Source organism: Petromyzon marinus, chromosome 76 (genome assembly GCF_048934315.1).
Source record: "Petromyzon marinus isolate PM22_M1 ecotype Great Lakes invasive population chromosome 76, UKy_Petmar_22M1.pri1.0, whole genome shotgun sequence".
NCBI classification, from domain to species: Eukaryota; Metazoa; Chordata; class Hyperoartia; order Petromyzontiformes; family Petromyzontidae; genus Petromyzon; species Petromyzon marinus.
The window spans coordinates 1947762-1975074 of record NC_133742.1 but is presented as its reverse complement, the minus strand read 5'-3'; the positions used below and the strand labels follow the sequence as shown (position 1 = coordinate 1975074).

At 49.7% G+C, this 27313-nt stretch overlaps 1 protein-coding gene across 1 annotated transcript in view; it reads right to left on the bottom strand.

Moving 5' to 3' along the window:
* The window catches only part of LOC116957542 (uncharacterized), a 305854-nt gene that overhangs the window by 20087 nt on the left and 258454 nt on the right, over positions 1-27313 (bottom strand). The gene's annotated exons all lie outside the window — the stretch shown is intronic.

Here is a 27313-nt window from a genome sequence, read left to right as displayed (position 1 = left end):
GTATACCTACGTCACACTGATGACAATACTATATTATATCATAAAAAAAAAATTTGAAAACATTCTTTTTTATATGTTACTAGCTGTACTACCCGGCTTCGCCCGGGACTTGGATCCCAACACGCCCGGCCGCCTTTGTCTCCCCAGTGGCGATGTTCACACACCACAGCAGTTACTCGTTTGAGGCTGAGTCGACCTAGGGGAGGCCCAGGACCGGTTCAAGTAATCGTCACCGGTGGTGGCCGTGAGCGGGAATCGAACCCGGGTCGCCAGGTTCATAGCGCAGCGCGCTAACCGCTACACTATCGCTCCCCACACACACTCACACACTCACTCACACACACTCACACACACACTCACACACTCACACACACACTCACACACACTTACACACAACAACAACAACCGCCATTCGCCACTAAGTGGCGGTGACGTCACCACGACGCTTGTGCCAGGCTATGTGCACCCTGAGGCCACGTGAAGTGTCGAACGCCCGCTGGCAGGAGGTCACGGGGCAGACCCAGGTGCCACGGGTCGACTGACTGAGATGACTGGCTGATGCACCACCTGTGCCCCCTACTGTGCCAACCTGCTGTGCTTTAGCCACCCGGCGCTCCGCTCGCTGTTGTGAGCGTCGCTCCTCCGCCCTCCGTTGTTGTTGGAGGGCGACTGCCTCCAACTGCCCAGTAGCATCCTTCACGAGCCTCCTCCACAGAGGCCGATCTTGACACCGCTGGTACCAGTCATCGGCAAGTCCACTCAGCTCCACGTCCTCCTGTACCACATCACTCCATCTCTTCTCTAGCCCGTGCCGCGCCCGCTTAGCCCCCTCAATCCGGCCAAACAAAAGCTGTTTCGGCATGCGGTGGCTGGGCATGCGGGCTACATGACCCAGCCATCGCAGCCTTGCCTGCCGGAGGAGCTCACCGATGGGACCCTGCCCAGATCTTTCAAGGATTTGTGAGCTCCTCACACAATCCAGTCTGGTTAAACCCAGGATGGATCGTAGGCAGGTCAGCCTAAATGTTTCTAACCGGCGAAGATGTTCCACTAGGGGGGTCCACGCCTCGCAAGCGTAGAGAAGGGAGGGAATGACCGTGGCCGAGAAGACCTGAAGCTTAGTGCGGAGCGACAGACCAGGTAGCTTCCACACAGCGTTACGCAACCGATGAAAAGATATTGCCGCTCGACTGATTCGGAGTGAGACCTCTGCTGTTAAACTGGAGCCAGTCATAAGCACACTGCCCAGGTATGGGAAACTCTCCACTCTCTCCACAACTGCCCCATCACCGATTGGGAGTTGTGGGGGTGGAGTGTCCGATGGTACAAAATACCCAGGCAGGTGCTTAGTTTTGGTGGGGCTGATGGTAAGGCCCCACCTCTTAGTGGCACGCTCCAGTCTCAGCAGCAGCGTCTCCAACTCCTCCTCTGACTGAGCAGCTATTACCAAGTCATCAGCAAACATAACGTGGTTGAGCAATAGGGAGCCATCCCTTGACCGCACCCGGGCATCGATTAGCCTCCCATTATATCTGTACCATATGGAGATTCCCCCGGTACAGCTATTGAAGGCTTCACGAACTACGTGGTCAAAATAGATGTTAAATAATGTGGGAGCCAGAGGACATCCCTGTCGCACCCCAAGGTGTACAGGGAATGGCTCTGACTCCCGGCCACGTAGTTTTACCCGGGCCCGCTCACCATCATGAAGGTCCTTAATGATCGTGAGCAGAGGGTCAGGTACTCCAAAAGCACTTACACACACACACTCACACACACACTCACACACACTCACACACTCACTCACACACTCACTCACACACACACTCACACACACACTCACACACTCACACACACACTCCCTCACACACTCACACACTCACACACACTCACTCACACACTCACACACACTCACACACACACTCACACACACACTCACTCACACACCGCCTTCAAAGTCTAAAGCCTTAACGTCAGTCACGCCACACACACGAACAGCTGACAGCAGCAGACCTGAGAACGACAACCACAGACTGGCGGTGGGGCGGGGCTGCGGTTTTCTGCGGGCAGAGATGGGGTGCGGGGGAGTTTGCGAGCGCGGATTGGTCGCCGACGGTGCGATGGGCGGAGCTTGCTTCGTGCACAGGCCAATGGGGGTAAGGGGGGGGGGTGGTGGTGGGGGGGTGAAGCCCGTTGCCTCGCCCAACTCGTCACGTGCCCTCGCCGGCTGTCCAGGGCGCGTGGCGCTGCCCCCGGCTCGCGTCGCCACTCGTCCGGGCGCACGCGCCGAGGGCGGCTGTGGGCCTCGTGCGCGAGGCGGAGTGCGAGCTGCTGCTGCTGGTGGGACACGTGCGCGGCCCGCGGGCCGCGTAAGGCCCCCGAAATCACTGCGGAATGTCGCGTCGCGATTCCAGCAGTACCTTTGAGCACCGTTGATGTCTTTAACGGACGTTCTTTGATCAAGGCCAAAAAAACACCCTTCCGAAAAAAACGACTTTACAATGATCTTTTTTTTATTTAAAGCTTTCGTGACTGCAGTAATTCATATTCTTAGCTCTTTCGGTAAATCTTCTTTGGTTCTTTCGGTAAAGTCACGTAGAATGAGAATAAAATAATAAATTGATAAAATAAAATACGTTGAAGGGAAACAATAAAATAATAAAATATATAAAAATATAAATAATATATAACAATATATATTTTATTATTTTATTGTTTCCCTTCAACGTGACTTTACCGAAAGAGCTAAGAATATAACTTTACAATGATCTTTTTTTTGCGCCCATTTCGTCTGCCTCAGCTAAACAAGGTGGATAAAGTGCACTTTGTTGGAAATAATAATTAGTAAAAGTGTGGGAAAAGAGGTGACCACAGGGATAGATATCTATCCTCTCGGCATTGAGATGATCATCAATTATACTGCGTGAGTTATCCATGCTAGGCACGTGCTTTTATGCATATACGTGTGAAATGTTAGTTCATGCCCGAAGATACATTTAAACCAGGTTGTACTTGACTTGTCAAAAATCGCGATCACTGAAGTATAAATTCGCCCCATGTGAAATTGTCGCCTATTGCTGCTATATCGCGTTCACACTATGCTTTGCATGGTGGGTCAGAACCATTACTCCTTAGGAGTTTTGGTAAACGCAATAATGCACTGCGAAAAACATACGCCCAGGAGAAATGTTTCCATGACGCAACACGTACTGCCAAAACAACTGACGGCCAATTCCTGCAATTGCGCTGCAAGGATTTGTCGCCAAATATCCTAAATACAACAAAACCTTGGATTGCGAGGAGCATGATTCGTTCCCGAAACGTGTTCGTAATCCAAAGCACTCGTATATCAAAGCGCTCGTATATCAGTTGTGATCACGTGACGCTCGGCAGACAAAGCGTACTACACGTACTACCGCTCGTATTGCGAGACCTCGCTCGTTTATGAAATTCATATTTACTTTAAAAAAATTTTTGCTCGTCTTGAAAAACACTGGCAGACCAAGTTACTCGCAATCCAAGGTGTTTACTGTACTATCTGAATCGGCTGCGGATGAAATTAATGGACAAACAAGTCCAAGAAATGTCATGAATATTGTTGTCGCTTTTATTCACGTGGGATTGTGGGAACAGGTTTAAATGCGCTGGATCGAAAAAGCGAAGAACATTATAAAGGACTCTTCTCACCCTGGACACTCTCTGTTTGAGCCGTTGCCATCAGGCAGACGATTCAGATCAGTCAAAACAAGGACAAACAGATTCAAACACAGCTTTTATCCTACAGCAATTACCACACTCAATACTGCTAATTCATGACGAAGTAATACTGTATACAATTGACTGTAAAATAAGGATGTGCAATGATAAAATGTACTTTTATGTGGGTATACTTGGGTAGTTTTTATATATTAAATTTATTGATTATCGTTTATTTTACTTTTATTTCTTGTTTTATTTAAATTTATGAATGATGTACTGACTGGTGAGCACTTTAAATTTCGTTGTACTGGTGACAATGACAATAAAGTATCTATCTATCTATCTCTCCAGCTCCCAGTACTGTACTGAAGAAGCTTGATTCAATTTATCATTCGGCCTTAAGATTTGCATTGAACTGCCCATATATGACTCACCACTGCTATCTCTACATTTGGATCAAACTCAACATCTCATAATGATCGACGGCTTGTGCATCGGATCTTATTTATTCACGACGTACTTACAAAAAAATCCGCAGACTACCTGCTGGATCTCCTCTTTGTTTCAAAGAACAAATTTGACCTCAGGTCTTCGCGCATTTACCAGCTTCACATTCCTTATTGCCGTACAAATACTGGAGCAAGGGCCTTTGCTATTGATGCCCCCAGGGACTGGAATGCTATCGCCAATAAACTGCAACTTGGATCACTACCTGTGAGATCTTCTCTCAAAACTGCTCTAGAGGAGTTGTACACCCTGAGCTGCCATTGCTATTCAGTGGCCTGAAATAAAATGCATCGCTCTGGATGACCGCTGCAAAGTATGATCTTGTGTTTTGATTATAGTGTGCTGATTTTTAAAGGTGCATTAAAAAAATTGCTACTCCTACTGATACTCCTGCTGTTATGGAGTGACTCATGCAGCCAGCTATGGCTGAAAAGTTTGGTCGTACATGTAATGTTTATCATTTATTGTTAAATTTGAATCACAGTTCCAATGATCACTGTTACATTGTTTTTGTAGCTTTATTTTGGTGATTTCGAAAATGTTTTGGTTTAGCCATATTTGTTTGTTGTAGTACACAAAGTTAGCCTGATAACTTTAATATAAATTGTCATATGGTTGTTATTGTTTGACTTGCATCCCACTGGGATTTTTGCACACAGCATTGATATACGGTGTTTTTTTCTGTAAGACTTTGCTGGTTTTTTCCTGGATTTTTCTGTTTGCGCGTCGTCACTTTAAGATGTTTTCTCGTTCATGTTTTTGTTTGTTGTGGTTGCACCCGATTCAAGAGCCGAATGGCTCACAGGGCTGTACCTAATCCATGAACTGAACTGAAACTGAACTGAAGCGATCTAAAATTTTGATTTAAAGCTTTCGTGACTGCAGTAATTCATATTCTTAGCTCTTTCGGTAAAGTCACGTTGAAGGGAAACAATAAAACAATAAAATGTATATAAAACAATAAAAAAATTCTCATCAGGTGTGATGACGACCGTTTGTGTTATGGTCGAAACGTCGTGAGAATTTTTATTGTTTTATATATTTTATTATTTTATTGTTTCCCTTCAACGTGACCTTACCGAAAGAGCTAAGAATATGAAGCGATCCAACCCAAACCGCCTGCGTTATGAATCACTGAAACTCATCACGCAACTGCACTGCCCCCTGGCGGTCAAACCACGCCACTGCACAAATCCACATCGACCAAAAACCCAGCGGATTCGTCTCCTTCACGTTCGTCTGTCCCCTCCACATCAAAAATACAAAAATAAAATGCGGCCACAAAAAATCTTCCCGTGAGTGCACAATTTCAGCAGCACCCTTGGTGGTTCCAAAGCCAGGAAAAAAATCATTCTGGACCGGTTTCGACATTCAGTGTCTCATCAGCAGTCAGGATCGCTTGAGAATATAAAACACGGCGCTCGATGTGATAAAGATAAACGATGAAGGTGCAGCCCCTGCAACGGCTCGCTCACTGCCACTGCAGGCGGAAGGGCCTCCAGTAGAGGGCGCTCGGCACAGCCCCTCTAGCCAGGGGCAGAGGGCTTGGGGATCCGTGGTGGCTATGAGATGTTAACTACCTCGCCTGGTATACAGGAGGTCGTGGGTTCGATCCCGACCCTGACAGCTGCTGTATATTTGTAGTCTGCGTGTCTCTCTCTCTCATCATCACCACGGTGGCTATGAGATGTTAACTACCTCGCCTAGTATACAGGAGGTCGTGGGTTCGATCCCGACCCTGACAGCTGCTGTATATTTGTAGTTTGCGTGTCTCTCTCCATCATCACCACGGTGGCTATGAGATGTTAACTACCTCGCCTGGTATACAGGAGGTCGTGGGTTCGATCCCGACCCCGACAGCTGCTGTACATTTGGAGTTTGCGTGTCTCTCTCCATCATCTCCACGGTGGCTATGAGATGTTAACTACCTCGCCCGGTATACAGGAGGTCGTGGGTTCGATCCCGACCCTGACAGCTGCTGTACATTTGGAGTTTGCGTGTCTCTCTCCATCATCTCCACGGTGGCTAGGAGATGTTAACTACCTCGCCCGGTATACAGGAGGTCGTGGGTTCGATCCCGACCCTGACAGCTGCTGTATATTTCGAGTTTGCGGTGTCTCCCTCCCCGTGGTCGTGTGGACTTCGCCAGTGCACTCCGGGATGAAGGCCTTGCCAAGCCGCTGTGGGTCGTGGTGATAGTTCGACCATACTTCACCACGGATGTCCCCGTGGTGATCGTGGCTACGCACGTGACCTGTTACCCAGCGCTGTGGAGGCAGCAGCAGCAGCAGCAGCAGGGAGGGTTGGTGGATCACCGCACGAATGTTTCAGGACTCCCCCTCTCGTGGCCGTGCAGGAGGCGTCGTACCCCGGACTCACCACGAGAGGGCGGCACGGCAAAGTGAGATCATCATAGAGCAGTGGTTCTTAACCTGGGTTCGATCGAACCCCAGGGGTTCGGTGAGTCGATCTCAGGGGTTCGGCAGAGCCCCCGCCACGGAGGTCCGGACACACTTGAATTATTGTGTAAATTTGTGATGACACACACGGCCCGCTTGGCCATCACTGGCTGCAGATGATCATGCTACACTGCTTGGCCAATCAGCGCTGCGGGGAATTTAGTGCGTACTCAGTAGTCAACGTGTGACTGTTGTTGTCGTACGTCGTGTGATTTCTTTAATATTTTATCCATACTAACTATGTCGGGCAAAAGAAGAAAGTGGTCGGACGAATATGTACAACATGGATTCTCATGTATCACGGAACGTGATGGGAGTGAGCGTCCTATCTGCATGATTTGCAACGCCAAGTTGAGCAACTCTAGTCTTGCACCGGCAAAACTAAAGGAACACTTCTTGAAGCTGCATGGAGACGGGGAATACAAGAACACAACACTTGCTGAATTCAGGGTGAAGAGAGCCAGATTCGATGAAAGGGCCACTCTGCCTGCTCTTGGATTTGTACCTGTTAACAAACCGATCCTGACAGCATCGTACGAAGTTGCTTACCTGATCGCAAAGCAGGGCAAGCCACACACCATTGGTGAAACACTTGTGAAACCAGCTGCATTAAAGATGGCGAATCTGATACTCGGAACAGCGGCCGAAGGTAAATTATCCCAAATTCCCCTTTCAAATGACACCGTCAGTGACAGAATAGAAGACATGAGTAAAGACATCTTGGCTCAAGTAGTCGCGGATCTGATTTCAAGCCCGGCAAAATTCAGCCTTCAACTCGACGAAACCACAGACGTTTCTGATCTAAGCCAGCTTGCTGTTTTTGTACGCTATGTGAAAGACGACATGATAAAAGAAGAGTTTTTATTTTGTAAGCCTCTTACAACAACAACGAAGGCAGCCGATGTGAAGAAGCTTGTGGATGACTTCTTCAGAGACAACAATCTTTCATGGGATATGGTTTCTGCAGTTTGTACGGACGGAGCTCCAGTCATGCTGGGAAGAAAGTCTGGTTTTGGTGCGCTAGTAAAGGCCGATGCACCACACATCATTGTGACGCATTGTATTCTGCACAGGCATGCGTTGGCAACAAAAACCTTACCTCCAAAAATGGCAGAAGTATTACAAACTGTGGTGGAATGTGTGAACTATGTGCGAAAAAGTGCTCTGAGGCACCGCATCTTCAGTGAGCTGTGTAAAGAAATGGGCTCTGAATTTGAGGTACTTCTGCTCCATTCTAATATTAGGTGGTTATCCCGGGGACAGGTGCTGAATCGTGTTTTTGCCATGCGTGTGGAATTAGCCCTGTTTTTGCAAGAGCACCAACACTGCCATGCAGATTGCTTCAAAAATCCTGAGTTCATTCTCATTTTAGCGTACATGGCTGATATATTCGCAGCTCTCAATCATCTCAATCAGCAGATGCAGGGTGGTGGAGTCAATATCATGGAAGCGGAAGAACACCTGAAGGCTTTTCAAAAAAAGCTACCAAAAGCTCTATGACATAGAGGCTCCACTCTTCTCCTCACCTAGGAGGGCATCACGCGTGCGTGCAGTCGCCATTCGTCAGGAGCTCTATCTACGGGACAGTTTTTTGCCAGTATCGAAAATTACGAAAAAAAAACGTTTACACTTTCTGCCAATAAAACAGGGATAGTGTTAAGATGTTCAAACAGCAAATAGATGATAGCTTTGGCAAGGCATCAAGTCTGCATGAACCACAACATACTTGTGCCAGAACGTGCAAACAGGCCGGTATTTATTTTTGCATTTTTAAGAGTGTGGTCAACGTGATCCTTGAAAGGAAGTTTTGAGTCTACGATGACCCCCTGTTCTACAGATTGAGTAAGTGGAGTTTGTATGATCTCCCCCTGTTCTACAGAGTGAGTGGAGTTTGTATGATCTCACCCTGTTCTACAGAGTGAGTGGGTGGAGTTTGTATGATCTCCCTCTGTTTAACACAGTGAGTGAGTGGAGTTTGTGTGATCTCCCTCTGTTCTACAGAGTGAGAGTGAGTGGAGTTTGTATGATCTCCCCCTGTACTACAGAGTGAGTGGAGTTTGTATGATCTCCCTCTGTTCCACAGAGTGAGTGGAGTTTGTATGATCTCCCCCTGTTCTACAGAGTGAGTGGAGTTTGTATGATCTCCCCCTGTACTACAGAGTGAGTGGAGTTTGTATGATCTCCCCCTGTTCTACAGAGTGAGTGGAGTTTGTATGATCTCCCCCTGTTCTACAGAGTGAGTGGAGTTTGTATGATCTCCCTCTGTTTAACAGAGTGAGTGAGTGGAGTTTGTTTGATCTCCCTCTGTTCTACAGAGTGAGTGAGTGGAGTATGTATGATCTCCCCCTGTTCTACAGAGTGAGAGTGAGTGGAGTTTGTGTGATCTCCCCCTGTTCTACAGAGTGAGTGGAGTTTGTCTGATCTCCCCTTGTTCTACAGAGTGAGTGGAGTCCTGTAAAACAATCTCGTGATGGTTGCCTATGACGATAACAATGTCGTAACTTGCTGTCACCCTTTTTGCCGATATCCAGATGATGAGCAATAATTGGGCTTTAGCCCCTGTTGGTAATAATACAGCTGACTGTCCAAACCGCAAAATATCCACAGCAACTGCAAGCTGTAATCGAGTCTGCATTAACCACACACCACACTTGCGATGCAAAGGAGCGCGCTTCGATAGCAACGCTACATCCGTCTTGATAGCCTTGACATTTAGAATTGGCGTCAGGCGTTTTAGGGATTTACTTGGCTGCTGCTATAATTGTCCACGTGGTGATGATGATAGCAGCCATCGTTTGTGATTGCCAGATCAAGGCTTCTGAATAACAGCTCGTAAGTGTGGCTTCACACATGTTGACATCAAATATAGTTGCGTTTTATTCTGCGGTGTGGACCTGGCAAACAAGAACCTCGTTACTACCCCGCGCACAACAACAGCTTGCAAACCTTCCCAGGAAGGAGCGGGTCCAACCTCAACAGATTCAGGACTGGTCACGGCCCATGCCTCGCCACCCCCCACCGCTGGGACGTAAGAGTTCAGCTCCCCGATGTGCCTGTAGGATGGAGCAAACCATGCACCAGCATCCTAGCAAAGGGCCTGCCCAGTCCACAAACTCAGCGGAGGTATCCCTCAGTCTCAACACGGCAGGGTCCGAAGCAACCGCCTGGCTTAGGGACTTTGCATTCGATAAATACAAATTAAAAAAAATGTAGTTATACAGAGGGCCCACACGCAAGGCGCTTGACGCAGCTGACAAATCCCGTGACAGAACGGAATGATTTAGTTGACAGGGGACAATCGATGCAGGGATTGAGGAATGAGTGACAGCGATTAGAAGGGTACTCATAGGGGATCACGATAAAATCGGTTTTTCATTTTTGAAATATAGAATACAAAGAAAGTAGTCAGTCGAGAATATTCTTCACGATTTTATGAATTCTGTAGCCATCGTTTGTTATTTATAAATTTGCTATAATAGAGATTTTGGGTTAGACAGTAAATATGAAAGTTACTAAACCCGCCACCACCACCCACTGGTACAGCACTAACCGGTTGTGTGTTGAAGTGTCAACCCACTACGACATTGGCAATTCGTGTACGAATTGGATCACATTGGTCGTGAAGGCTTACGTGTTAAAGATATGTATTTCTTTTAAAACTCCTGCAAGCGATTTGCGACAAAGTGTGTACACGGACTCCTCTACTTAGCAACGAGATAGGTTCAAGGGGTCTGTTCGTAAGTCCATTTGTTCATAAGCGGAACTTTACTTCTGTCGATTCCAAACATGTTGTACGGCACGTACACTAAACATGGGGAGTAGCTTTAAAAGTTGTATAATCTCTTGCAGATGTAGATGCCACTGGTTCTTCACGCTCTACAGATGTAGATACCACTGATTCTTCACAATCTGTAGATGTAGATGCCACTGGTTCTTCACGTTCTACGGATGTAGATGCCATTGGTTCTTCACATTCTGTAGATGTAGATGCCACTGGTTCTTCATGTTCTGTAGATGTAGATACCACTGGTTCTTCATATTCTGTAGATGTAGGTGCCACTAGTTCTTCACGTTCTGTAGATGTAGATGCCACTGGTTCTTCACATTCTGCAGATGTAGATGACACTGGTTCTTCATGTTCTGTAGATGTAGATGCCACTGGTTCTTCATATTCTGTAGATGTAGATGCCACTGGTTCTTCATGTTCTGTAGATGTAGATGCCACTGGTTCTTCATATTCTGTAGATGTAGATGCCACTGGTTCTTCGTGTTCTGTAGATGTAGATGCCACTGGTTCTTCATATTCTGTAGATGTAGGTGCCACTGGTTCTTTATGTTTTGTAGATGTAGATGCCACTGGTTTTTCACATTCTGTAGATGTAGGTGCCACTGGTTCTTCACATTCTGCAGATGTAGATGCCACTGGTTCTTCATGTTCTGCAGATGTAGATGCCACTGGTTCTTCATGTTCTGCAGATGTAGATGCCACTGGTTCTTCACATTCTGTAGATGTAGATGCCACTGGTTCTTCATGTTCTGTAGATGTAGATACCACTGGTTCTTCATATTCTGTAGATGTAGATACCACTGGTTCTTCATATTCTGTAGATGTAGGTGCCACTGGTTCTTCACGTTCTGTAGATGTCACTGGTTCTTCACATTCTACAGATGTAGATGCCACTGGTTCTTCATGGTCTGCAGATGTAGATGCCACTGGTTCTTCACATTCTGCAGATGTAGATGCCACTGGTTCTTCACATTCTGCAGATGTAGATGCCACTGGTTCTTCACTTTCTACAGATGTAGATACCACTGGTTCTTCACATTCTGTAGATGTAGATGCCACTGGTTCTTCATTTTCTACAGATGTAGATGCCACTGGTTCTTCATATTCTGTAGATGTAGATGCTGCTGGTTCTTCACGTTCTGCAGATGTAGATGCCACTGGTTCTTCACTTTCTACAGATGTAGATGCCACTGGTTCTTCACATTCTGTAGATGTAGGTGCCACTGGTTCTTCACGTTCTGTAGATGTAGATGCCACTGGTTTTTCACGTTCTGCAGATGTAGATGCCACTGGTTCTTCATGTTCTGTAGATGTAGATGCCACTGGTTCTTCACGTTCTGTAGATGTAGGTACCACTGGTTCTTCACGTGCTGTAGATGTAGATGCCACTGGTTCTTCACATTCTACAGATGTAGATGCCACTGGTTCTTCATGTTCTACAGATGTAGATGCCACTGGTTCTTCACGTTCTGTAGATGTAGATGCCGCTGGTTCTTCACGTTCTGCAGATGTAGATGCCACTGGTTCTTCATATTCTACAGATGTAGATGCCACTGGTTCTTCACGTTCTGTAGATTTAGATGCCGCTGGTTCTTCACGTTCTGCAGATGTAGATGCCACTGGTTCTTCATATTCTACAGATGTAGATACCACTGGATCTTCACGTTCTGCAGATGTAGATGCCACTGGTTCTTCACGTTCTGAAATGTAGATGCCACTGGTTCTTCACGTTCTGTAGATGTAGATGCCACTGGTTCTTCACGTTCTGCAGATGTAGATGCCACTGGTTCTTCATGTTCTGTAGATGTAGATGCCACTGGTTCTTCACGTTCTGTAGATGTAGGTGCCACTGGTTCTTCACGTGCTGTAGATGTAGATGCCACTGGTTCTTCACATTCTACAGATGTAGATGCCACTGGTTCTTCACGTTCTGTAGATGTAGGTGCCACTGGTTCTTCACGTGCTGTAGATGTAGATGCCACTGGTTCTTCACGTTCTACAGATGTAGATGCCACTGGTTCTTCACGTTCTGCAGATGTAGATGCCACTGGTTCTTCATGTTCTGTAGATGTAGGTGCCACTGGTTCTTCACGTGCTGTAGATGTAGATGCCACTGGTTCTTCACATTCTACAGATGTAGATGCCACTGGTTCTTCACGTTCTGTAGATGTAGGTGCCACTGGTTCTTCACGTGCTGTAGATGTAGATGCCACTGGTTCTTCACGTTCTACAGATGTAGATGCCACTGGTTCTTCATATTCTCTAGATGTAGGTGCCACTGGTTCTTCACGTTCTGCAGATGTAGATGCCACTGGTTCTTCACGTTCTGCAGATGTAGATGCTACTGGTTCTTCACGTTCTGCAGATGTAGATGCCACTGGTTCTTCACGTTCTGTAGATGTAGATGCCACTGGTTCTTCACGTTCTGTAGATGTAGATACCACTGGTTCTTCACGTTCTGTAGATGTAGATGACACTGGTTCTTCACGTTCTGCAGATGTAGATGCCACTGGTTCTTCACGTTCTACAGATGTAGATGCCACTGGTTCTTCACGTTCTGTAGATGTAGATGCCACTGGTTCTTCACGTTCTGTAGATGTAGATGCCACTGGTTCTTCACGTTCTGTAGATGTAGATGCCACTGGTTCTTCACGTTCTGTAGATGTAGGTGCCACTGGTTCTTCACGTTCTGTAGATGCAGATGCCACTGGTTCTTCACGTTCTGTAGATGTAGATGCCACTGGTTCTTCACGTTCTGTAGATGTAGATGCCGCTGGCTCTTCACGTTCTGTAGATGTAAATACCACTGGTTCTACACGTTCTGTAGATGTAGATGCCACTGGTTCTTCACGTTCTGTAGATGTAGATGCCGCTGGTTCTTCACGTTCTGTAGATGTAGATGCCACTGGTTCTTCACGTTCTGTAGATGTAGGTGCCACTGGTTCTTCACGTTCTGTAGATGTAGATGACACTGGTTCTTCACGTTCTGTAGATGTAGATGCCACTGGTTCTTCACGTTCTGTAGATGTAGATGCCGCTGGTTCTTCACGTTCTGTAGATGTAGATGCCACTGGTTCTTCATATTCTGTAGATGTAGATGCCGCTGGTTCTTCACGTTCTGCAGATGTAGATGCCACGGGTTCTTCATGTTCTGTAGATGTAGATGCCACTGGTTCTTCACTTTCTACAGATGTAGATGCCACTGGTTCTTCACGTTCTGTAGATGTAGATGCCACTGGTTCTTCATATTCTGTAGATGTAGATGCCGCTGGTTCTTCACGTTCTGCAGATGTAGATGCCACGGGTTCTTCATGTTCTGTAGATGTAGATGCCACTGGTTCTTCACATTCTGTAGATGTAGATGCCACTGGTTCTTCATGTTCTGTAGATGTAGATGCCACTGGTTCTTCACGTTCTGTAGATGTAAATACCACTGGTTCTACACGTTCTGTAGATGTAGATGCCACTGGTTCTTCACGTTCTGCAGATGTAGGTGCCGCTGGTTCTTCACGTTCTGCAGATGTAGATGCCGCTGGTTCTTCATGTTCTGTAGATGTAGATGCCGCTGGTTCTTCACGTTCTGTAGATGTAAATACCACTGGTTCTACACGTTCTGTAGATGTAGATGCCACTGGTTCTTCACGTTCTGCAGATGTAGGTGCCGCTGGTTCTTCACGTTCTGCAGATGTAGATGCCGCTGGTTCTTCACGTTCTGTAGATGTAAATACCACTGGTTCTACACGTTCTGTAGATGTAGATGCCACTGGTTCTTCACGTTCTACAGATGTAGATGCCACTGGTTCTTCACGTTCTACAGATGTAGGTGCCACTGGTTCTTCACGTTCTGTAGATGCCACTGGTTCTTCACGTTCTGTAGATATAGATGCCACTGGTTCTTCACGTTCTGTAGATGTAGATGCCACTGGTTCTTCACTTTCTACAGATGTAGATGCCACTGGTTCTTCACATTCTGTAGATGTAGGTGCCACTGGTTCTTCACTTTCTACAGATGTAGATGCCACTGGTTCTTCACTTTCTCTAGATGTAGGTGCCACTGGTTCTTCACGTTCTGTAGATGTAGGTGCCACTGGTTCTTCACGTTCTGTAGATGTAGATGACACTGGTTCTTCACGTTCTGTAGATGTAGATGCCACTGGTTCTTCACTTTCTACAGATGTAGATGCCACTGGTTCTTCACGTTCTGTAGATGTAGATGCCACTGGTTCTTCATATTCTGTAGATGTAGATGCCGCTGGTTCTTCACGTTCTGCAGATGTAGATGCCACGGGTTCTTCATGTTCTGTAGATGTAGATGCCACTGGTTCTTCACATTCTGTAGATGTAGATGCCACTGGTTCTTCACATTCTGTAGATGTAGATGCCACTGGTTCTTCACATTCTGCAGATGTAGATGCCACTGGTTCTTCACTTTCTACAGATGTAGATGCCACTGGTTCTTCACATTCTGTAGATGTAGGTGCCACTGGTTCTTCACGTTCTGTAGATGTAGATGCCACTGGTTCTTCATGTTCTGTAGATGTAGATGCCGCTGGTTCTTCACGTTCTGTAGATGTAAATACCACTGGTTCTACACGTTCTGTAGATGTAGATGCCACTGGTTCTTCACGTTCTGCAGATGTAGGTGCCGCTGGTTCTTCACGTTCTGCAGATGTAGATGCCGCTGGTTCTTCACGTTCTGTAGATGTAAATACCACTGGTTCTACACGTTCTGTAGATGTAGATGCCACTGGTTCTTCACGTTCTACAGATGTAGATGCCACTGGTTCTTCACGTTCTACAGATGTAGGTGCCACTGGTTCTTCACGTTCTGTAGATGCCACTGGTTCTTCACGTTCTGTAGATATAGATGCCACTGGTTCTTCACGTTCTGTAGATGTAGATGCCACTGGTTCTTCACTTTCTACAGATGTAGATGCCACTGGTTCTTCACATTCTGTAGATGTAGGTGCCACTGGTTCTTCACTTTCTACAGATGTAGATGCCACTGGTTCTTCACTTTCTCTAGATGTAGGTGCCACTGGTTCTTCACGTTCTGCAGATGCCCCTGGTTGGTCGTGAACGTTCGTAAGTGGAGTGCTCGTGAGTGTTGGCGCTGTGGGTGTTGGCCCACCCCCCGCCTCACTCCGCCTCCCCTGCGATGACGCGGCAGGGGGTTTATTTCACTGCGGGCTAAACGAAGACAAAGTTCAGAGTGGCCGCGCTGCACATTGGAGACGGCGGCGGCGTCGGCAGCTTCCGCGTGCCTCTCAGAGGCAGCTGCTGGAGGCGCAGCAGCAGCAGCGAGCTCGAGCCGGCTCAGCTGTGTGAGGTATTGAGGAAGAGAGAGACTCACACAGAGAGACTCACACAGAGAGACTCACAGAGAGAGAGAGAGACTCACACAGAGAGACTCACAGATAGACTCACACAGAGAGCCTCACAGAGAGAGAGAGACTCACACAGAGATACTCACAGAGAGACTCACACAGAGACTCACACAGAGAGAGACTCACACACAGAGAGACTCACACAGAGAGACTCACACAGAGAGACTCACACAGACAGAGAGACTCACAGAGAGAGAGACTCACACAGAGAGACTCACACAGAGAGACTCACACAGAGAGAGACTCACACACAGAGAGAGACTCACAGAGAGAGACTCACACAGAGAGACTCACACAGAGAGACTCACAGAGAGAGACTCACACAGAGAGACTCACACAGAGAGACTCACAGAGCGGCTCACACAGAGAGACTCACACAGAGAGACACACAGAGAATCTCACAGAGAGACTCACACAGAGACTCACACAGAGACTCACACAGACAGAGAGACTCACAAAGAGACTCACAGAGAGAGAGAGAGACTCACAGAGAGACTCAGAGAGAGAGACTCACACAGAGAGAGACTCACACAGAGAGAAACTCACACAGAGATACTCACACAGAGACTCACACAGAGAGAGACTCACACAGAGACTCACACAGAGAGACTCACACAGACAGAGAGACTCACAGAGAGACTCACACAGAGAGAGAGACTCACAGAGATACTCACACAGACAGAGAGAGGCTCACAGAGAGAGACTCACACAGAGAGTCTCACAGAGAGAGACTCACACAGAGAGAGACTCACACAGAGACTCACAGAGAGAGACTCACAGAGAGAGACTCACACAGAGAGACTCACAGAGAGAGACTCACAGAGAGAGACTCACACAGAGAGACTCACAGAGAGCGACTCACAGAGAGAGAATCACAAAGAGAGACTCACAGAGAGACACTCACACAGAGAGAGACTCACAAAGAGACTCACAGAGAGAGACTCACAGAGAGAGACTCACACAGAGAGACTCACAGAGAGAGACTCACAGAGAGAGACTCACACAGAGAGAGAGGGACTCACGGAGAGACTCACACAGAGAGGCTCACAGAGAGACACAGAGAGAGACACAGAGACTCACAGAGATAGACTCACACAGAGAGAGAGACTCACAGAGAGACTCACACAGAGAGACTCACAGAGAGACTCACACAGAGAGACTCACACAGAGAGACTCACAAAGAGAGACTCACACAGAGAGACTCACAGAGAGAGAGACTCAAAGAGAGACTCACACAGAGACTCACAGAGAGAGACTCACAGAGAGACTCACACAGAAACTCACACAGAGAGACTCACACAGAGAGACTCACACAGAGAGACTCACACAGAGACTCACAGAGAGAGACTCACAGAGAGACTCACACAGAGAGACTCACACAGAGAGACTCACAGAGAGACTCACACAGAGAGACTCACAGAGAGAGAGACTCACAGAGAGAGACTCACACAGAGAGACTCACACAGAGAGAGAGACTCACACAGAGAGACTCACACAGAGAGACTCACAGAGAGACTCACACAGAGAGACTCACAGAGAGACTCACACAGAGAGACTCAGAGAGATTCACACAGAGAGAGAGGCTCACACAGAGAGACTCACACAGAGAGACTCACAGAGAGACTCACACAGAGAGACTCACAGAGAGCCTCACACAGAGAGATTCACACACAGAGAGAGAGACTCACAGAGAGACTAACACACAGAGAGAGAGAGAGAGACTCACACAGAGACTCACACAGAAAGACTCACAGAGAGACTCACACAGAGAGACTCACAGAGAGAGACTCACACAGAGAGACTCACACAGAGACTCACAGAGAGACTCACAGAAAGACTCACAGAGAGACTCATACAGAGAGACTCGCACAGAGAGAGAGACTCACACAGAGAGAGAGACTCACAGAGTGAGCCTCACAGAGAGACTCACACAGAGAGACTCACACAGAGAGACTCACAGAGAGACTCACACAGAGAGACTCACAGAGAGACTCACAGAGAGACTCACACAGAGAGACTCACACAGAGACACACAGAGAGACTCACACAGGGAGAGACTCACAGAGAGACTCGCAGAGAGACACACAGAGAGAGAGACTCACAGAGAGCCTCCCACAGAGAGACTCACACGAAGAGAGAGACTCACAGAGAGAGAGAGATTCAAACACAGAGAGAGACTCACAGAGAGACTCACACAGAGAGACTCACACAGACAGAGAGACTCATAGAGAGACTCGCAGAGAGAGACTCACAGAGAGACTCACACAGAGAGAGACTCACAGAGAGACTCACACAGAGACTCACACAGAGATAGAGACTCACACAGAGAGACACACACAGAGAGACTCACACACAGAGACTCACAGAGAGACTCACACAGAGAGACTCACAGACAGACGCACACAGAGAGACTCACACACACAGAGACTCTCAGAGAGACACACAGAGAGAGAAACTCACAGAGAGACTCACACAGAGAGAGAGGCTCACAGAGAGACTAACACAGAGAGACACACAGAGAGACTCACACAGAGAGAGAAACTCACACACAGAGACTCATACAGAGAGACTCACACAGAGAGACTCACACAGAGAGACTCACACAGAGAGAGAGACTCACAGAGAGACTCACACAGAGAGACTCACACACAGAGAGACTCACAGAGAGACTCACAGAGAGAGAGAGGCTCACAGAGAGACTCACACAGAGAGAGAGACTCACACAGAGAGACTCACACACACAGGGACTCAGAGAGACTCACACAGAGAGAGTTGAGCGAGAGAGGTGAGTGGTGAGTGAGAGGTGAGTAAGAAGGGTGAGTGACAGGTGAGTGACAGGTGTGTGACAGGTGAGCCAGAGCGGTGAGTGATGGTTGTGTGAGTGATCGGGGTGAGTGACAGGTGAGTTAGAGTGGTGAGTGATGGGTGAGTGAGAGGTGAGTGAGTGAGAGGTGAGTGAGTGAGAGGGGTGAGTGATGGGTGAGTGAGAGTGGTAATTGATGGGTGAGTGATAGGGGTGAGTAATAGGTGAGTGAGAGCGGTGAGTGATGGGTGAGTGAGAGGGGCTAGTGAATGATGGGTGAGTGAAGAGTGAGTGAGAGTGGTAATTGATGGGTGAGTGATAGGGGTGAGTGATGGGTGAGTGAGAGCGGTGAGTGATGGTTGTGTGAGTGATCGGGGTGAGTGACAGGTGAGTGAGAGTGGTGAGTGATGGGTGAGTGAGAGGTGAGTGAGTGAGAGGGGTGAGTGATGGGTGAGTGAGAGGTAAATAAGTAATAGGTGAGTGAGAGTGGTAAGTGAGTGATGGGTGAGTGATAGGGGTGAGTAATATGTGAGTGAGAGTGGTAAGTGATGGGTGAGTGATAGGGGTGAGTAATTGGTGAGTGAGAGGGGTGAGTGATGGGTGAGTGAGAGGGGCTAGTGAATGATGGGTGAGTGAGTGAGTGAAGAGTGAGTGAGAGTGGTAATTGATGGGTGAGTGATAGGGGTGAGTAATAGGTGAGTGAGAGCGGTGAGTGATGGGTGAGTGAGAGGGGCTAGTGAATGATGGGTGAGTGAAGAGTGAGTGAGAGTGGTAATTGATGGGTGAGTGATAGGGGTGAGTGATGGGTGAGTAAGAGCGGTGAGTGATGGTTGTGTGAGTGATCGGGGTGAGTGACAGGTGAGTGAGAGTGGTGAGTGATGGGTGAGTGAGAGGTGAGTGAGTGAGAGGGGTGAGTGATGGGTGAGTGAGAGGTAAATAAGTAATAGGTGAGTGAGAGTGGTAAGTGAGTGATGGGTGAGTGATAGGGGTGAGTAATATGTGAGTGAGAGTGGTAAGTGATGGGTGAGTGATAGGGGTGAGTAATTGGTGAGTGAGAGGGGTGAGTGATGGGTGAGTGAGAGGGGCTAGTGAATGATGGGTGAGTGAGTGAGTGAAGAGTGAGTGAGAGTGGTAATTGATGGGTGAGTGATAGGGGTGAGTGATGGGTGAGTGAGAGCGGTGAGTGATGGTTGTGTGAGTGATAGCAGTGAGTGACAGGTGAGTGAGAGGGGTGAGTGATGGGTGAGTGAGAGTTGGGTGAGTGATGGGTGAGTAAGTGAGAGTGGTAAGTGATGGGTGAGTGATGGGTGAGTGAGAGGGGTGAGTGAGAAGGGTGAGTGAGTGATAGGTGAGTGAGAGGTGAGCGAGTGATGGGTGAGTGAGTGAGTGAGAGTGGTAAGTGATGGGTGAGTGATGGGTGAGTGATGGGTGAGTGAGAGGGGTGAGTGAGAAGGGTGAGTGATTGATGGGTGAGTGAGAGGTGAGTAAATGAGTAATAGGTGAGTGAGGGGTGAGTGAGAGGTGAGTGAGAAGGGTGAGTGAGTGATGGGTGAGTAAGTGAGAGTGGTAAGTGATGGGTGAGTGATGGGTGAGTGAGAGGTGAGTGAGAAGGGTGAGTGATGGGTGTGTGAGGTGAGCGAGGGTGAGTGATGGGTGAGTGAGAGGTGAGTAAGTGTGATGGTGAGTGATGGGTGAGTGATGGGTGAGGGAGAGGTGAGTGGGAGATGGTGAGTGAGAAGGGTGAGTGAGTGATGGGTGAGTGATGGGTGGTGAGGTGAGTGAGAGGGGTGAGTGAGAAGGGTGAGTGAGTGATGGGTGAGTGAGAGGTGAGTGAGTGATGGGTGAGTGAGAAGGGTGAGTGAGGAGTGAGTGAGAGGTGAGTGAGAGGGTGAGTGAGTGATGGGTGAGTGAGAGGTGAGTAAATGAGTAATAGGTGAGTGAGAGGTGAGTGAGAGGGGTGGTGATGGGTGAGTGATGGTTGAGTGATGGGTGAGTGAGAGAGGTGAGTGATGGGTGAGTGATGGGTGAGTGAGAGGGTGAGTGATGGGTGAGTGATGGGTGAGTGTGAGCGGTGAGTGAGAAGGTGGTGAGTGATGGGTGAGTGATGGGTGAGTGAGAGGTGAGTGAGAAGGGTGAGTGATCGGTGAGTGAAAGGTGAGTGAGAAGGGTGAGTGATGGGTAAGTGAGAGTTGTGATGGGTGGTGATGGGTGAGTGAGAGGTGAGTGAGAGGTGAGTGAGATGGGTGAGTGAGGGGTGAGTGAGAGTGGTGAGTGAGAGGGTGAGTGAGAGGGGTGAGTGAGAAGGGTGAGTGATGGGTGAGTGAGAGGGTGAGTGAGAAGGGTGAGTGATTGATGGGTGAGTGAGAGGTGAGTAAATGAGTAATAGGTGTGTGAGGGGTGAGTGAGAGGTGAGGTGAGAAGTGTGAGTGAGTGATGGGTGAGTAAGTGAGAGTGGTAAGTGATGGGTGAGTGATGGGTGAGTGAGAGGTGAGTGAAAGGGTGAGTGATGGGTGAGTGAGAGGTGAGCGAGCGGGGTGAGTGATGGGTGAGTGAGAGGTGAGTGAGTGATGGGTGAGTGATGGGTGAGTGATGGGTGAGGTGAGTGAGAAGGGTGAGTGGGAAGGGTGAGTGAGTGATGGGTGAGTGATGGGTGAGTGAGAGGTGGGTGAGAGGGGTGAGTGAGAAGGGTGAGTGAGTGATGGAGTGAGTGAGAGGTGAGTGAGTGATGGGTGAGTGAGAAGGGTGAGTGAGGGGTGAGTGAGAGGTGAGTGAGAGGGGTGAGTGAGTGATGGGTGAGTGAGAGGTGAGTAAATGAGTAATAGGTGAGTGAGAGGTGAGTGAGAAGGGTGAGTGATGGGTGAGTGATGGGTGAGTGATAGTTGAGTGATGAGGTGAGTGAGAGAGGTGAGTGATGGGTGAGTGATGGGTGAGTGAGAAGGGTGAGTGATGGGTGAGTGATGGGTGAGTGAGAGGGGTGAGTGAGAAGGGTGAGTGAGTGATGGGTGAGTGATGGGTAGTGAGAGGTGAGTGAGAAGGGTGAGTGATGGGTGAGTGAGAGGTGAGTGATGGGTGAGTGATGGGTGAGTGAGAGGTGAGTGAGAGGTGAGTGAGATGGGTGAGTGAGGGTGAGTGAGAGGGTGAGTGAGAGGGGTGAGTGAGAGGGGTGAGGAGAAGGGTGAGTGATGGGGAGTGAGAGGTGAGTGAGAGAGGTGAGTGAGAGAGGTGAGTGATGGGTGAGTGATGGGTGAGTGGGGTGAGTGAGAGAGGTGAGTGATGGGTGAGTGATGGTTGAGTGAGAAGGGTGAGTGATGGGTGAGTGATGGGTGAGTGAGAGGGGTGAGTGAGTGATGGGTGAGTGATGGGTGAGTGAGAGGTGAGTGAGAAGGGTGAGTGATGGGTGAGTGAGAGGTGAGTGAGGAGTGAGTGAGAAGGGTGAGTGAGAGGTGAGTGATAGGGGTGAGTGAGAAGGGTGAGTGATGGGTGAGTGGAGGTGAGTGAGAGGTGAGTGAGAAGGTGAGTGATGGGTGAGTGATGGGTGAGTGAAGGGTGAGTGATGGGGAGTGATGGGTGAGTGAGAGGTGAGTGATGGGTGAGTGATGGGTGAGTGAATGGGTGAGTGAGAGAGGTGAGTGAGAGGTGAGTGAGAGGGGTGAGTGATGGGTGAGTGAGAGGTGAGTGAGAGGTGAGTGAGAAGGGTGAGTGATGGGTGAGTGAGAGGGGTGAGTGATGGTTGAGTGATGGGTGAGTGAGAGGTGAATGAGAAGGGTGAGTGATGGGTGAGTGATGGGTGAGTGAGAGGTGAGTGAAAAGGCGTGAGTGATGGTGAGTGAGTGATGGGTGAGTGATGGGTGAGTGAGAGAGGTGAGTGAGAAGGGTGAGTGATGGGTGAGTGAGAGGTGAGTGAGAAGGGTGAGTGATGGGTGAGTGAGAGGTGAGTGAGAAGGGTAAGTGATGGCTGAGTGATGGGTGAGTGATGGGTGAGTGAGAGGTGAGTGATGGGTGAGTGATGGTTGAGTGATGGGTGAGTGATGGGTGAGTGAGAGAGGTGAGTGAGAGGTGAGTGAGAGGGGTGAGTAATGGGTGAGTGAGAGGTGAGTGAGAGGTGAGTGAGAAGGGTGAGTGATGGGTGAGTGAGAGGGTGAGTGATGGGTGAGTGATGGGTGAGTGAGAGGTGAATGAGAAGGGTGAGTGATGGGTGAGTGATGGGTGAGTGATGGGTGAGTGAGTGAGAAGGGTGAGTGATGGGTGAGTGAGTGATGGGTGAGTGATGGGTGAGTGAGAGAGGCTGAGTGAGAAGGGTGAGTGATGGGTGAGTGAGAGGTGAGTGAGTGATGGGTGAGTGATGGATGAGTGAGAGGTGAGTGAGAAGGGTGAGTGATGGGTGAGTGAGAGGTGAGTGAGAAGGGTGAGTGATGGGTGAGTGATGGGTGAGTGATGGGTGAGTGAGAGGTGAGTGAGAGGTGAGTGAGAGAGGTGAGTGAGAAGGGTGAGTGATGAGTGAGTGAAGGGTGAGTGATGGGTGACTGATGGGTGAGTGATGGGTGAGTGAGAGAGGTGAGTGAGTGATGGGTGAGTGAGAGGTGAGTGAGAGAGGTGAGTGATGGGTGAGTGATGGGTGAGTGATGGGTTAGTGAAGGGTGAGTGATGGGTGAGTGATGGGTGAGTGAGAGTTGAGTGAGAAGGGTGAGTGAGTGATGGGTGAGTGAGAGGTGAGTGAGAAGGGTGAGTGATGGGTGAGTGAGTGATGGGTGAGTGATGGGTGAGTGAGAGAGGTGAGTGAGAAGGGTGAGTGATGGGTGAGTGAGAGGTGAGTGAGAAGGGTGAGTGATGGGTGAGTGAGAGGTGAGTGAGAAGGGTAAGTGATGTCATGATGGGTGAGTGATGGGTGAGTGAGAGGTGAGTGAAGGGTGAGTGATGGGTGAGTGATGGTGAGTGAGAGAGGTGAGTGAGAGGTGAGTGAGAGGGGTGAGTGATGGGTGAGTGAGAGGTGAGTGAGAGGTGAGTGAGAAGGGTGAGTGATGGGTGAGTGAGAGGTGTGAGTGATGGGTGAGTGATGGGTGAGTGAGAGGTGAATGAGAAGGGTGAGTGATGGGTGAGTGATGGGTGAGTGATGGGTGAGTGATGGGTGAGTGAGTGAGAAGGGTGAGTGATGGGTGAGTGAGTGATGGGTGAGTGATGGGTGAGTGAGAGAGGTGAGTGAGAAGGGTGAGTGATGGGTGAGTGAGAGGTGAGTGAGTGATGGGTGAGTGATGGGTGAGTGAGAGGTGAGTGAGAAGGGTGAGTGATGGCGTGAGTGAGAGGTGAGTGAGAAGGGTAAGTGATGGGTGAGTGATGGGTGAGTGAGAGGTGAGTGAGAGGTGAGTGAGAGAGGTGAGTGAGAAGGGTGAGTGATGAGTGAGTGAAGGGTGAGTGATGGGTGAGTGAGTGGGAGTGATGAGTGAGATGAGGAGAAGGAGTGAGTGATGGGTGAGTGAGGGTGAGTGATGGGTGAGTGATGGGTGAGTGATGGGAGTGAGTGAGAGAGTGAGTGAGTGATGGGTGAGTGAGAGGTGAGTGAGAGGGATGAGTGATGGGTGAGTGATGGGTGATGAAGGGTGAGTGATGGGTGAGTGATGGGTGAGTGAGAGTTGAGTGAAGGGGTGAGTGAGTGATGGGTGAGTGAGAGGTGAGTGAGAGGTAAGTGATGGGTGAGTGAGAGGTGATTGAGAAGGGTGAGTGATGGGTGAGTGAAGGGTGAGTGATGGCTGAGTGAGAGGTGAGTGATAGGTGAGTGAGAAGGAGTGAGTGATGGGTGAGTGATGGGTGAGTGAGAGAGGTGAGTGAGTGATGGTGAGTGACTGGGTAGTGAGAGCTGAGTGAGAGGTGAGTGATGGGTGAGTGATGGGTGAGTGAGAGGTGAGTGAGAAGGGTGAGTGAGGGGTGAGGTGAGAGGTGAGTGATGGGTGACTGTGAAGGGTGAGTGATGGGTGAGTGAGAGGTGAGTGAGAAGGGTGAGTGAGTGATGGGTGAGTGATGGGTGAGTAAATGAGTCACAGTTGAGTGAACAGTGCACCGTGTGTGCGTCACCTACAGGGGGAGAGACTTCGGCTCAGCGCGACTCAGATCGCGACTCGCAGAGAGTCGCGAGTCGCTGGCAGGGAGCGACTCTCACGCTGGGAATCCCCACCCAGCACGGCGCGGCGATCCTCCTGGGTGAGTCGACTGTCATGCCTGCTGGTGGTGGCGGTAGTGGTGCTGGTGGTGGTGGTAGTGGTGCTGGTGGTGGTGGTGGTGGCGCTGGTGGTGGTGGTGATGCCTGCTGGTGGTGCTGGTGGTGATGCTGGTGGTGGTTGCGGTGGTGGTGGTGCTGGTGGTGGTGGCGGTGGTGGTGGCGGTGGTGGTGGCGGAGGTGGTGGCGGTGGTGGTGGTGGCGGCGGTGGTGGCGGTGGAGGTGGTGCTGGTGCTGGTGGTGCTGGTGGTGGTGGTGGTGGTAGAGGTGGTGGTGGTGGTGCTGGTGGTGGTGGTGTGGGAGGTGGTGGTGGCGGTGGCGAAGGTGGCGGTGGCGGTGGTGGCAGAGGTGGTGGTGGCGGAGATGGTGGAGGTGGTGGTGGCGGTGGTGGTGGACGTGGTGGTGGTGGCGGAGATGGTGGTGATGGTGGTGGTGGAGGTGGTGGAGGTGTTGGACGTGGTGGTGGAGGTGGTGGTGGAGGTGGTGGTGGATGTGGTGGTTGTGGTGGTGGTGGCGGCGGAGGTGGCGGTGGTGGACGTGGTGGTGGAGGTGGTGGTGGTGGCGGTGGTGGTGGACGTGGTGGACGTGGTGGTGGAGGTGGTGGTGGCGGAGGTGGTGGTGGTGGTAGTGGACGTGGTGGACGTCGTGGAAGCGGTGGTGCAGGTGGTCGACGTGGTGGTGGTGGACGTGGTGGTGGTGGACGTGGTGGTGGTGGACGTGGTGGTGGTGGTGGTGGACGTGGTGGTGGACGTGGTGGTGGAGGTGGTGGTGGCGGTGCAGGTGGTGGACGTGGTGGTAGAGGTGGTGGTAGTGGAGGTGGTGGTGGTGGTGATGGTGGTGGTGGAGGTGGTGGTGGAGATGGTTGTGACAGCATTGGTCTCGCTCCGAATCAGTCGCGCGGCATCATAATTACATCAACTGCGTAACGCTGCTCTGTTGAAACTACCTGGTCTGTCGCTCCACACGAAGCTTCGGGTTTTCTCGGCCCCAGTCACGCCCTTCCTGCCCTACGCTTTCCAAACGTGGACCCCTCGAATGGAACTTCTGCGGAGGTTAGAAACATTCAGGCTGGCCTGCCTACGATCCATGCTGGGTTTCACCAGCAGGCTGGATTGTGTGAGGAGCTCACAAATCCTTGAAAGATCTGAACACAGTCCCATCAGAGAGCTCCTCCGGCAGGCAAGGCTGCTGCATTGGCTGGGTCATGTAGCCCGCGTGCCCAGCCACCGCATGTCGAGGCAACTTCTGTTTGGCCGGATAGAGGGGGCTAAGCGGGCACGACACGGGCTAGAGAAGAGTGGGAGCTGATGCGGTCCAGGAGGACGTGCAGCTGAGTGGACTTGCCGATGACTGGTACCAGCGGTGTCAGGATCAGCCTCTGTGGAGGAGGAGGAGGAGGCTCGTATAGAACGCTCCTGGGCAGTGCCAAGCTAGGTGCACATAGACTGCCTCCAACTGGAGGCAGAGGGCGGAGGAGCGACGCTCACAGCAACGAGCGGAGCGCCGGGCGAGTAAAACGCAGTTAGTGGGCGCGTAAAGAGGTACAGATGGTGCATCAGCCAGTCATCTCAGTCATCTCAGGCAATCAACCCATGCCATGTGGGTCTGTCCCGTGACCTCCTGCCAGCGGGCCCTTGACACTTCACGTGGCCTCAAGGTGCACCTAGCCTGGCACAGGCCCTGCGGTAATATCACCTCGTCGTGGTAATAGGCGATTCTTGTTGGGTGAGTGTGCATGTGGAGTCTGTGTGATCTCTCCCTGTTCTACAGAGTGAGTGGAGTTTGTGTGATCTCTCCCTGTTCTACAGAGTGAGTGAGTGGAGTTTGTGTGATCTCACCCTGTTCTACAGAGTGAGTGGAGTTTGATTGATCTCCCCCTGTTTTACAGAGTGAGTGAGTGGAGTTTGTGTGATCTCCCCCTGTTCTACAGAGTGAGTGGAGATTGTGTGATCTCCCCCTGTTCTACAGAGTGAGTGAGTGGAGTTTTTGTGATCTCCCCCTGTTCTACAGAGTGAGTGAGTGGAGTTTGTGTGATCTCCCCCTGTTCTACAGAGTGAGTGAGTGGAGTTTGTATGATCTCTCCCTGTTCTACAGAGTGAGTGGAGTTTGTATGATCTCCCCCTGTTCTACAGAGTGAGTGGAGTTTGTATGATCTCCCCCTGTTCTACAGAGTGAGTGGAGTTTGTATGATCTCCCCCTGTTCTACAGAGTGAGTGGAGTTTGTATGATCTCACCCTGTTCTACAGAGTGAGTGGAGTTTGTATGATCTCTCCCTGTTCTACAGAGTGAGTGGAGTTTGATTGATCTCACCCTGTTCTACAGAGTGAGTGAGTGGAATTTGTGTGATCTCCCCCTGTTCTACAGAGTGAGTGGAGTTTGTATGATCTCTCCCTGTTCTACAGAGTGAGTGGAGTTTGTGTGATCTCCCCCTGTTCTACAGAGTGAGTGGAGTTTGTATGATCT